Source organism: Anomaloglossus baeobatrachus, chromosome 1 (assembly GCF_048569485.1).
Source record: "Anomaloglossus baeobatrachus isolate aAnoBae1 chromosome 1, aAnoBae1.hap1, whole genome shotgun sequence".
Taxonomy (NCBI): Eukaryota; Metazoa; Chordata; class Amphibia; order Anura; family Aromobatidae; genus Anomaloglossus; species Anomaloglossus baeobatrachus.
In genome coordinates this window covers 114,116,062-114,129,783 of record NC_134353.1, presented here as the reverse complement: position 1 = coordinate 114,129,783, position 13,722 = coordinate 114,116,062, and the positions used below count along the sequence as shown (strand labels likewise).

General features: G+C 45.1%; 1 protein-coding gene across 4 annotated transcripts in view; it reads left to right on the top strand.

Annotated features, from left to right (window-relative positions):
* The window catches only part of KLHL5 (kelch like family member 5), a 108,154-nt gene that overhangs the window by 47,545 nt on the left and 46,887 nt on the right, over positions 1–13,722 (top strand). The window lies entirely within an intron of this gene.

Sequence of the window (13,722 nt, the reverse complement as noted above, 5' to 3'; positions counted from 1 at the left end):
AAAAAATGTACAAAAAACGCACCTGCGGCAAAAACACATAAAAAAATGTATGCGTTTTTAACCGCATTGTGCACAATGCTTTTGTCAAGTCAAATGTATTAACTGGAAGGGCTCAAAACCGATGGAAAAAAACGCAAAAAGAATTGACATGCTACACCTTCGAAAACGCAGCCAAGATGCAGCCAAAATAAGATACACAGTGTAGACAGCAAAATATAAATCTCATAGACTTTATTTCTTTTATTTATTTAGGTGCATCTTTGTGTCCTCAAAATTGCACCACAAATGCAGCAAAAGATGCAGTGTGTGAACATAGCCGAAGTGACATGAGAGAATCAGATTGCAGGGCCCTGGTCCTGTAGCGATGTCAGTGGTAGCCAGACGGGAGTCCATCAAACGCCTTGTACCTTCCAGCATCTTTGATGCTTTTTCTGATTAGTAGACCTGGGAAGTCGTAATATGTGCATCACTCTACAACAATAATATTATTACACAAGTCCAAACACAAGAGGCACCAGGGAGATGCCAGTAGGTAAGTGGTGGATGATACCATGGGCGCACATATCATTGGTACAACCTGTGTAGCCACATAGTGGTCCAAGAGGTAAGGGGGCCTATTTCTACCTCCAAAGCAGGTGTAATTGTGCATTTCATGGGAATGTCCATCTATCATACCACTCAGGAAGGAGACGGGTTCTGTGTAGCAGAGATAAACATGATTTAATCAAACATGCATATTAGCCCAAAAGCAAAAGTCCTTGTGAAGATGCTGGCAGTAGCTGGTAAGATTGTGTCATTATCCACAGTGAAACAAGTACTGTATCAGCATGGGCAGAAAGGCCACTCTGCCAGGAAGAAGCTATTACTCCAAAAGAAACATAAAAGAGACATATTAATGTTTGCTGTTTGCAAATGCACACAGGAACAAAGACCTTAATTTTTGGAGACCTGTCCTGTGGTCTGACAAAACTAAAATTGAACTGTATGACCATAATGACCATCGTAACGTTTGGAGGAAAAAGGGAGAGGCTTTGAATCCTAAGAACACCATCCCAACTGTGAAACATGGGGGTGGCAGCATCATGTTGTGGGGTTGTTTTGCTGCAGGAAGGACTGGTGGACTTCACAAAATAGATGGCATGATGAGGAAAGAAGATTACCGTCTGTGGAAATACTGAAGCAACATCTCAAAACATCAGCCAGGAACTTAAGATTGGGTGGAAATGGATCTTCCAAATGGATAATGACCTGAAGCATACTGCCAAACTGATTACAAAGTGGCTTAAGGATAACAAAGTCAATGATTTGGAGTGGCTATCACAAAACCCTGATCTCAATTTTATTGAAAATTTATGGGTAAAGCTGAAAAGGCCGGTGCGAGCAAGGCGACCTACAAACATGGCTCAGTTACACCAGTTCTGTCAGGAGGAATGGGCCCAAATTCCTACTAACTATTGTGAGAAGCTTGTGGAAGGAGATCAAAATGTTTGACCCAAGTCATACAGTGTAAGGGCAATCGCACCAAATACTAATGTAATGGATGGAAACTTTTGCCCTTGCAGAAAGTGCTAAAAATGCCTTAAAGCATTCCCTCTCTCTCGTTATTCTGGCATTTGGCAAATAGAAATAATTTTGGTTCCTAATTGACCTAAAACGGGAAAGGTTTATTCTGATTTCTTTTCAGATAGTGAGAAAAACCTGCAGATGTGTTTTTATAGAGAGCAGAGGGAAAGTTCTGGTTTCAACTGTATGTAATGCTGGGATTTTTACATGTAATTATTGGTCGAAAAATATATTGTATGTGTAAGGGAAGCCTTTATTGTTCACATGTAACGCAAAGTAAAAATAGAAGATATGATTTATTGCAGTAATTTTTTTTTTCTTTTTTTCACTGCGAGCTCTATTTTTGTTTAAAAAGAACCTGAGAGCTGACACTCTGACCACTAGCTGTGTTTAGCCATGAATGTTTTATTCTGAATCACTATGGCATTTCAGAGAAAATCATATATTTAAAAGCCGCCCAAGGACCGTGAGGCTCAGGTGACTAGTCCAAGTGGTCGGTCACTGGCTTCTTCTTGCCCTGCTCCCAAATAGTGACACATCAATCCCTATGTGTGTGCAAAAGGAGGATAATATACCTTGTAGAATAAAACAAATGATACAGCCATTGTGGTTTGAGCAGCATATACAGTATCAGCTGACAGGTTCCCTTTTAATTCAAAAAAATCCCATGTGTTTTTCAAGTGCATATTTTGATTTATGAAGTTTTGAAATATATAGTGTTCTCGCTATGGGGCACTAAAGCTTTGGGCGTCAATTTCTGACGTCAATTTCTGTAAGGCACTTTATGGAACAGAACCTTTTTTTTGCCCAATATCTATAGGGTATTATAATATTTAAGGTCATTATCTTTGAGTCTCTATTTCTGCAGTGCTGTATTTGTGAATGCTGAGCAGACACAACGGGGTCGTATTGAGGAGCAGAAACCAGAATATTTTTCATTTAAAACATTGTATACGTGTGTGTGTGTGTGTGTGTGTGTGTATGTGTATGTATGTATGTATGTGTATATATATATATATATATATATATATATGTATGTATGTATGTATGTATGTATGTATATACAGTTAGGTCCAGAAATATTTGGACAGTGACACAATTTTCGCGAGTTGGGCTCTGCATGCCACCACATTGGATTTGAAATGAAATCTCTACAACAGAATTCAAGTGCAGATTGTAACGTTTAATTTGAAGGTTTGAACAAAAATATCTGCTAGAAATTGTAGGAATTGTACACATTTCTTTACAAACACTCCACATTTTAGGAGGTCAAAAGTAATTGGACAAATAAACCAAACCCAAACAAAATATTTTTATTTTCAATATTTTGTTGCGAATCCTTTGGAGGCAATCACTGCCTTAAGTCTGGAACCCATGGACATCACCAAACGCTGGGTTTCCTCCTTAATGCTTTGCCAGGCCTTTACAGCCGCAGCCTTCAGGTCTTGCTTGTTTGTGGGTCTTTCCGTCTTAAGTCTGGATTTGAGCAAGTGAAATGCATGCTCAATTGGGTTAAGATCTGGTGATTGACTTGGCCATTGCAGAATGTTCCACTTTTTTGCACTCATGAACTCCTGGGTAGCTTTGGCTGTATGCTTGGGGTCATTGTCCATTTGTACTATGAAGCGCCGTCCGATCAACTTTGCGGCATTTGGCTGAATCTGGGCTGAAAGTATATCCCGGTACACTTCAGAATTCATCCGGCTACTCTTGTCTGCTGTTATGTCATCAATAAACACAAGTGACCCAGTGCCATTGAAAGCCATGCATGCCCATGCCATCACGTTGCCTCCACCATGTTTTACAGAGGATGTGGTGTGCCTTGGATCATGTGCCGTTCCCTTTCTTCTCCAAACTTTTTTCTTCCCATCATTCTGGTACAGGTTGATCTTTGTCTCATCTGTCCATAGAATACTTTTCCAGAACTGAGCTGGCTTCATGAGGTGTTTTTCAGCTAATTTAACTCTGGCCTGTCTATTTTTGGAATTGATGAATGGTTTGCTTCTAGATGTGAACCCTTTGTATTTACTTTCATGGAGTCTTCTCTTTACTGTTGACTTAGAGACAGATACACCTACTTCACTGAGAGTGTTCTGGACTTCAGTTGATGTTGTGAACGGGTTCTTCTTCACCAAAGAAAGTATGCGGCGATCATCCACCACTGTTGTCATCCGTGGACGCCCAGGCCTTTTTGAGTTCCCAAACTCACCAGTCAATTCCTTTTTTCTCAGAATGTACCCGACTGTTGATTTTGCTACTCCAAGCATGTCTGCTATCTCTCTGATGGATTTTTTCTTTTTTTTCAGCCTCAGGATGTTCTGCTTCCCCTCAATTGAGAGTTCCTTAGACCGCATGTTGTCTGGTCACAGCAACAGCTTCCAAATGCAAAACCACACACCTGTAATCAACCCCAGACCTTTTAACTACTTCATTGATTACAGGTTAACGAGGGAGACGCCTTCAGAGTTAATTGCAGCCCTTAGAGTCCCTTGTCCAATTACTTTTGGTCCCTTGAAAAAGCTCTGTAATGCATAGCCTCCTCTATGATTCCTAAACCCTTTCTCCGATTTGGGTGTGAAAACTCTCATATTGCAGCTGGGAGTGTGCACTTTCAGCCCATATTATATATATATATATATATAATTGTATTTCTGAACATGTTTTTGTAAACAGCTAAAATAACAAAACTTGTGTCACTGTCCAAATATTTCTGGACCTAACTGTATGTATATATATGTGTACATATATGTGTGTGTGTGTGTGTGTGTGTGTGTGTGTGTGTATATGTATATATATATATATATATATATATATAATTATAGTATATATATAATTATAGTATATATTTTATTTTTTTTATGTTTTTCCTAAAAGATTATGTATCTGCTAGTGGAAGTATGGAGGTGTCTTTTGTCTAATATAATTTCAAGCACGTTTTACGATAACTAAACTGTGGATCATATTTTAATAAAGGGGTGATGACACTGGGTAGTACCAGGGTAGATGCAATCCTTGGTACAGAGACCTAATGAATGATGTCCTCTACTACTTACTCCCTTCACCACTTCGAGCAACCTCGATTCCGAAGCCTGGGTTGATGGCAAAAGATGGTAAAATAAAGAGAACGTTCAATCTGGGGGACATGGGGGTAACTTCCCTGATGCACCATCTTCTGAATTTCCTGTTGAGTAAACACCTCCTCGATTCTGTCTGAGCCTATGGGATAGTAGAATAGGGTTTATGGCACACTTGGAATTATACCGTGTTTTTCCAAAAATAAGACACTGTCTTATATTTTTTTTGCCCCCCAAAAAAGCACTAGGGCTTATTTTTGGAGGAGGTCTTATTCTTGGAGAAACGCATTAGGAGAAAGTTTACCCACCAAAAAAGCAGACACTTCCCAGGAGACTCCTACTCACCAGACCAGGACGTCTGCGTGGTTCCAAGGTCCTCCTGTGATCTCCGCTGCACGCCATCCTACCCTGCTGCTAGCTGACACACACAGCAGATCGCAGGCACACACAGCCAATCGCAGGCACACACAGCCGATCGCAGGCGCACACATCCAATCGCAGGCGCACACAGCCGATCACAGATACACACATCCAATCACAGGCACACACAGCCGATCACAGATACACACATCCGATCACAGGCACACACATCCGATCACAGGCACACACATCCGATCACAGGCACACACAGCCGATCACAGGCACACACAGCCGATCACAGGCACACACAGCCGATCACAGATACACACATCCGATCACAGGCACACACAGCCGATCACAAATACACACATCCGATCACAGGCACACACAGCCGATCACAAATACACACATCCGATCACAGGCACACACAGCCGATCACAAATACACACATCCGATCACAGGCACACACAGCCGATCACAAATACATCCAATCGCAGGCACACACAGCCGATCGCAGGCACACACAGCCGATCGCAGGCACACACAGCCGATCGCAGGCACACACAGCCGATCGCAGGCACACACAGCCGATCGCAGGCACACACAGCCGATCGCAGGCACACACAGCCGATCGCAGGCACACACAGCCGATCGCAGGCACACACAGCCGATCGCAGGCACACACAGCCGATCGCAGGCACACACAGCCGATCGCAGGCACACACAGCCGATCACAGATACTCACATCCGATCACAAATACACACAGCCGAATGCAGACACACGCAGCCGATCACACTCACACACACTCACCCGATCGCCGCGCACACATCACATCACATCCAGCGCTTACGGCCGTAGGGAGCGGGAATGAAGCAAGTCACGTGTCCGGCCGCAGGTCCTGTTCGTTGCGGTCCATTGCACTGCCTCTCAGGATTCTCCCGGCAAAAAGAGATCGGTGTCGCTGGATGAGGTGAGTGTGTATGCGATCCGATGTGTGTGCGATCCGATGTTTGTGTGTGTGTGATTTGATGTTTGCGTGTGATCCGATGTTTGTGTGTGCGATCTGACTGTGTGTGCGATCCGATGTTTGTGTGTGAGATCTGGTGTACGTGTGAGATCTGATTGTGTGTGTGCGTGAGAGCTGATGTGTGCGGGTGTGTGATCACTGCAGGGCCTCCCACTCAGCGTCTGGTGAGTGATTGTGGGGTACCCGCTGTCTATAATGAAGTGTCCTGCAGTATCTGTAACCTTTTTTAGCTGCACAGACACTTCATTATAGATCCGCGACTAGGGCTTATTTTTTGGGGGAGGGTTTATATTTAAGCCTTTCTCCGAAAATGCTGAAAATCCCTGCTAGGGCTTATTTTTGGGGGAGGTCTAATTTTTGGAAAAACACCACAGATGCTCAAGAAGGGTTCAAACGTGATAAAATGTAGAAAAAACTTGGCACACCAAGATGAATATAAGGACATTGAGGGGCACTGCAGCCAAGAGTGGTATGCTGCCCCCTGACTGCCGGCCCCTGTTAGTTCGTTTAATAAAGAGGTGTCCTCTATAAAAAGAGACTCCTCCTGCTCCCCTGTGCCCTGTTGTGTGATGTGCGCTGACCCTGGCCCCCGGCTTATAGGTCACCGCGCTGCCCAGCTTCCGGTCTCTCTGGAAAAGACCCAGACCTGTTTCCCGCCCTCCCTCCCCCTTTTGGTTAAAATACATTTGTTGTTTTGGTATGTTTTTTCAGTCGCAGCAGCGGAAGGGGTTGGTAGAAGTGGTGGGAGATACCCGCACTGGACGGCTGGTAGGCGGACAATGTCCTAAAACCCCGTTGTGTTTAGCAATTTTAAGGCCTTTTTCTAAGCTATAACCAAATTTTGCCAAAGGAAAAAGATGAGAGCGTTTGTTCCCCGTCTCTCCTTAAAAGAAAATGAAAGTTTTCAATAAAGTATGGAATGTTTAAGGAATATGTTTGCGTGTCTTTTTAAAGGGGAATAGAGGTGGTGGGGCCTGGGCAGTCTATTATACAGGCAATCAAAAAAATCCAAAAATTGTAAAAGTCAACGGAATTGGGGATTCCCAGCCAGTCTATCACGCTGGTACTTACCAGTTTTGAAACTAAGTAACGCCAGCGATCCGACGAGGGCAGGCAGAATGAGTTTGACGGCCATGCTGACAGACTATAGTTTAATGTACAGGAGTGCACGTAGACAGAAACACATGCGCTCCTGCCAGAAGAGTATACGGCTGTGGTGGTAATGCGATGTCAGACTCATACAAGTCTGGCATGGCATCACACGGCACGGCCTGCCTCTCTGAACAGGAGTGTGTATGTACCTAGAAACACATACACGCTCCTGTCATAAGTGTGCAGCTGTGCTGGGGATGTAATGTCAGACTCCTGCTAGTTTCTCACAAGTGACTCCGGTCTAAGAGAAATCGCATGTGGCTTTTTTTTTAATTTAAATAAATAATTAAAAAAAAACAACATGCGATCCCCAGCCAAGATAAAGCCAGCTGGGGGCTGGTATTCTCAGCCCGCAGCCGCGCGGATCCGGACTTTTGCAGTAGTGAGATCTTCCTTCTAGCCGACATTGGCTCAGTTTAAGCTTTTTTTGATGGGTCAGGCAGGGCTTGGGGCTGGTTATAGAGCGGGAGCAGAGAATAGTGTGTTTAAGGACAACATCTGCAAGGAGTTTGTATGTTCTCCCCGTGTTTGCGTGGGTTTCCTCCGGGTTCTCCGGTTTCCTCCCACACTCCAAAAACATTCTGATGGGGAATTTAGATTGAGCGCCCCAATGGTGACAGTGTTGCCTATGTATGTAAAGCGCTGTGGAATTAATAGCGCTATATAAGTGAATACATATTTTTTATTATTATTATTATTATTATTATTATTCTACTCCTCCATAGCTGGGCCTCTCCCTGCACATAAAGTGGTTTAATGTATAATCTTTAAAGCTATACATTTTTCATAAACCAATAGTAAACAGCAAACGATCCACACAAAAAAAGTGCGAAAAAAATAAATAAATAGCCATTCCCCATTTTATGATTCTGGCATTCCAGTTGTGAACACTATCTGCAGAGCACAATGAAAACTAGTAATATTCTGTATTTTTTTCAATAATTTAATAAAAGCCAAGTGGACTCGTTACTTGCCATGTTAACAGAGCTATGTGTGTATATAACCAAATACGGATTGTCTGTGACTGAGGACATCTATTTATAAATCTATTGTATTGTATTTTTTGTCTTTTTTGGGGGTGGGGAGGGAGCAAGACCAGTTTGATATTATAGTCAGAGGAACTGCTTCTAGATCTGTATGAGCTTTGCACAATGTTGTCATAAATTCCTTGCTTTTCATGGGCGTCGGATCTGTATGACCTCTATTTGTTATAATTACTTTTTTTTAAAGGGAATATATAATTAGAAAATCGCCTCTTGTTATGAGTAACTTCACTTATATACACGTTTGACATATTGGACCTTTTGAACCATAGAGGGTGGGGCGGGTCTTAAAGGGAACCTGTCAGGTCCAATATGCACCCAGAACCACGAGCAGTTCTGGGTACATATTGCTAATCCCTGCCTAACTGTCCCTGTATACACTAGCATAGATAAAGATCCTTTATTGAATGCCAATGAGCACAGGGACTAGTTGCAAGGATGTTTATTTTTTTCCCCCTAACTAGTCCACCCTCTTAGCATGTTAGCATACCCACAGGGTCCTGGTAACATGCTATTCAATTCCCAGTGTCATCAGCCATCACGCGCGTACCTGTGTCCACTGTCACCACCTCAGGCGCAGGGTTATGGCTCAGTGCACATGATCAGAAGTCCCGGGCACTTCCAGTATAATGCGCACTATGAAGTCGGATGTACCTGTCCCGGCTTCAGAGAGGTCTAGTGCGCATGACCGGAAGTGCTGGGACTTCTAATCATGCTCACTGACCCTAAACCCAGCATCTGAGGCGGTGACAACGGCTACAGGTACGCGCATCACTGCTGAGGACGCTAGGCATTGAATAACATGTTGGCACGCCCCTGTGGATGAGCTAACATGCTAAGAGGGTGGGCCAGTCGGGGGGGGAAAAACCGCCTTTATGAAGTTACCATCATTCACCTGCAGCCAATGGGAAGACACCACACCCTTCTTATTCCCCCTCCTGTCATGTAACCACTGCCAGAGATAGTTTGTATTCCTGGTTCGTGTGCTGTTTGTATTTTGATTCCTGTGCACTGACCTTGCTTGTTTTCTGTCTACCCTTCTGCCTGTCGTTTATGTACCCCGCTGCCCGATCCGGATTTGCCTCTGCTTCCTTTGCTGATTACGTCCTTGCCTGCCGATTCTGTCCCTGTACTGCAATTCCTGGTTTGACCCTGCCTGACGACTACTCTCCGGGCTGCAGCCCTCCACAGGTAGTGATCACCTTGGGCCCTGTGTAATACCAAATCCCTGTATAGGGGTTAAAGGGTTTCAGGGTTCTAGGGGTCCTGCTTGGTGAAGTAGTTTCCCTCTAGCCTGTCCATTACAGCCCGTCTGAGTCTTTGGATCCAGGCAGGCGTTACAGCAGGGATTAGCAATATGCACCCAAAACTGCTTGTGGTCTTGGTGCATATTGGGCCTGACAGGTTCCCTTTAAGACTCCTATTGAAAGCCAAAATGGAGAGGCAGAAGTGTTAAGGCAAACTCTTTCCTGAGATGAATAATTGCTCAATAGAAATCGTGTAAAGTTTGTCTTTAGTGTTGGATGAGCTCTTTGGCCCCTGTGCCCGGACCTCCCCAATTAAAATGTCTTAATTTGTAACAAGTCAAATGTTTTGTAAAAATGTAGACATATTATTTCAAACCATATTATTATTATATATATATATTTTTTTTTTTTGTGTATAATGCAAACTTCTATACTGTATGTGTGATGCCCTGGACTATCCAGGTCGTCCCAGGTAGTCACACACCACACCACACTCCCCTCCCGGTTAGGTAACAGCAGCCAAACCAAAACCCTTGTCACCACCCTCCAGGTTTGATGTCCACACCAGGGGGGGCGGAGCCAGGCGGTTGGCGCCGCCCACCGAGGAGTTCACAGGCCTGGAGGCGGGAAAACAGTGAGTCTGAGAGAGACTAGTTCAAGTGCAAGTCTAGAGCAGTCAAGTGCACGGGCAGTCTTGTGTCCAGGCTGCCAGGTGGCTGGGTCGGAGCCCAGTCGCCATTGGCAAGGAGGCAGACGGTGGAGCCCGCCTGCAGGAGACCGGGAAAATGACTGGTGGAACCATAAGGGATCGGGACAGGGTAGTGGCCCGCTGGAACCGAACCGGGGAGCCAACTGGATACCGGAGCACTAGGCAGGGTACTCAGACCCCGTACAAAGCCCTGAACCGACAGGGCCGAGTCGAATCAACTGATTGCGGGCTGGACTCAAGGACCTACCCCACACAAGTCCCTTTAGAAGACAACAGGCCAACCATACAGGGTAACGCCACCGCCAAGGTATAGAGACCCAAAGGGCCAGCGTCTGCGGGCAAACGGGCTCCTCCGGCATATACCAGTCGGGGAGCGGACTACCCGTGTCTAGGCACATGAGTCAAAACATTTACACACAGAGGTGCAGGAGAAAGGCGGAAATCACCAACCTAGTCTGGAAGAAGCTGCAGCCGGCTGCGGGCCCCGTTCATCACTCCGTTTGGTTTACCAGTGACTCCAGTGTCTTGTGTCAGAGTGAGTACATCAGTGCCATCAGGCACCGCACCGCACTGCACCACTTCACCCTGCACCCCGGCCCTCGCCTACCGGGCCCCGGGACCAAGACCCCCTACCCACGGAGGGTTCAACACCTAGCTGCGCCATTACACCGCTGCCGGGACCCCCAAGCCTTCACTGCAGCGGTGGTGTTCATAATCACCACAACCCGTGGGTGGCGTCATGAACTATCATGCCAAATCAAACACCCAAATCCCCGCGTGTAGCGCCAACTCTCTTGCAGAGCGACGTGACCCCCGGGTCCGTGAGAGGCTCGAGCCACCACCCGCAGTACGAGCATGGATCCGAGCGGCTCGGCGGTCGCAGTCGAGCCCGCGGGGCGGTACATATGCAATAAAATGCTGAAATCATGCCTTTTTCACTCTTGCAACTGAGCCTCACAATAGGCTACTTCCTTTCAGCAGTTACGCAGTATTAATACAGGCAGATAACATCAATATGAGAACACGGAATCCACTTTTCACAAAAGGGGATGGTCACAGCTCACATCCTCCTCCTCCTCTGCACAATGAGCCCTGCATAATTACTGTAATAATCTGTGTTTAGTTCATTCAGTACGGTATTATTGTGCCCCATATAGTGGAAATTTTGGTTTTGGTATATTGAGTTTTGTCCATTAACAGAATGGTGATATTTATATGATCCTTACATAATCGTATTATTTGACATCTATATATTTCTGTTATAAGTGTATTATTATACAGAAAATGTACTTTATTGCTATGTTGTCATATATCATTTATAACTCGCTGTGTGATTCCGAGATTTCACTCCTTGCACTAACACAGCGCTGCCACATCTTTTACTACAGTCAAGGTCGACAGTTTTCGCATCCTTGAAATTGTTCCAGAAAGTGAAGTATTTCTCTCAGAAAATTAATGCAGTTACATATGTTTTGTTATACATGCTTTTATTTTATTTTTCTGTATTTGCACAATAGAAAAAAAAGCAGTGGAAGAAAAAAAGCAAATTTGATATAAATCCACAAAACTCCAAAAATGGGTCGGTCAAAATTGTTGGCACCTTTCCAAAATTGTGGGTAAATAAGAAGTTTGTTTCAAACATGTGATGCTCGTTCAAACTCACCTGTAGCAAATAACAGTGGGCAATATGAAAATCACACTTGAAATCAGATAAAAAGGGGAGAAGTTGACTCAATCTTTGCATTGGGTCTGTGTGTGCAACACAAAGCATTGAGAACAGAAAGAGGAGAAGATAACGGTCTGAGGAGTTGAGAGCCAAAATTGTTGAAAAACATCAACAATCTCCAAGTTACAAATCCATCTTCAAAACAGTAACCACTCTAATAAGGTCAGTGGTGGACACAGAATTGAGCCCCTTTGCAACAGCACTATATGGGCTCTTTGCAGTCTAATAGCTCATCCTTGTGCACAATTCCACCTGCATTGAAAATGAGAGTAGGCCCCCTTACCGCTTGGGCCCTAGTGCAGCTCTATAGGTTGCACCAATTATATGTCCGCCCCTAAATTATGTTACCAGTGTGTTCGGTAACTACTGGGTTAATACAATGTGCAAGATTACTTGATTACACAGCAAGGAGGACCACGGAGGGTTGTGTGATTCTTTTTACATGCTGGGATCCCACAATCTTGAAGTTTGGATATGACCTTTGATAGAAAGTTGGGTACTTTAAGGAGGCATTATGAACACTTTTGGCTAGTTTTGATAAACTAATGATTTTTTTAAATATAACTTACCACTGGGCACTGATTTTTGTTAAGTGAGAGAGGGTAGCCCCACACTGATGATAGGCCTCTTTAAAGGGAACCTGTCAGCAGAATTGGTGACTATAAGCTACGGCCACCACACTAACCTGCTGTATATAAGAGTCCAGGCTACTGTGTAGAACGTAAAAATGACTATAATACTTACCTGAACGGTCTGTATGGTGCAGATGGGTCGGATGGGTGTCTCTGTTCTCCAGGTGTGGCGCCTCCTCTTTCGACCATCATTGTCCTCTTCTGAAGCCGAGGTGCATGACGCATCCTACGTCATGCACACAGGCCGGTATTGGGGTTCTGTGCGGGCGCACTATAATACTTTGATCTGCCATGTTCAGGGCAGATCAAAGTGCGCTTGCGCAGGACCTCAATGCTGGCGTATGTGCATGACATAGAATGCGTCATGCACCCCGGCTTCAGAAGGAGGATGACAAAAATGGTCCAAAGAGGAGGCGACGCACCCGGAGAACAGCACCACCCATCTGACCAGCAAAACGGGAGCCGAGTGTCATGCGATGCACTCGCAGTAGTGCTTGTGTGGCCCCAGCCTTATAGTCCACTTCCCACACAACGACCCTCATGAATCAGCTGTTCTTTTTTTATCTTTTAGGTGCTAATATGTGCAGCCAGGTCTCCTGCAAATACGTAGGAGGGCAAGGCTTGCATTTAGTAGTTCTAGTATATGCCAATTGGGTGTCTGGACTAAGGGGTACTTTGCACGTTGCGACATCACTACTGCGATATCGTCGGGGTTAAATCGAAAGTGACGTACATCCGGCGCCGGTAACGACGTCGCAACGTGTAAAGCCTAGGAGAGAAGATGAACGAGCGTGAAACAGTCAAAAATCGGTGATCTGTGTCACGTCGTTCATTTTCATAATGTCGGTGCGTCCGCAGGTACGATGCTGTTTGTCGTTCCTGCAGCTCCACATATCGCTATGTGTGAAGCCGCATGAGCGACAAACGTCTCCTTACCTGCGCCCGCCGTCCACCAGCAATGCGGAAGGGAGAAGGTGGACGGAATGTTTACATGTTTACATCCCGCTCATCTCCGCCCCTCCGCTTCTATTGGCCAGCCGCTTAGTGACGTCGCTATGACGCCGAACGCACCGCCTCCTTGAAGGAGAGATTCTTCGGCAGTCACAGCGACGTCGCCGACCAGGTATGTGCGTGTGAAGCTGCCATAGCGATAATATTCGCTACGGCAGCTATCACAAGATATCTCAT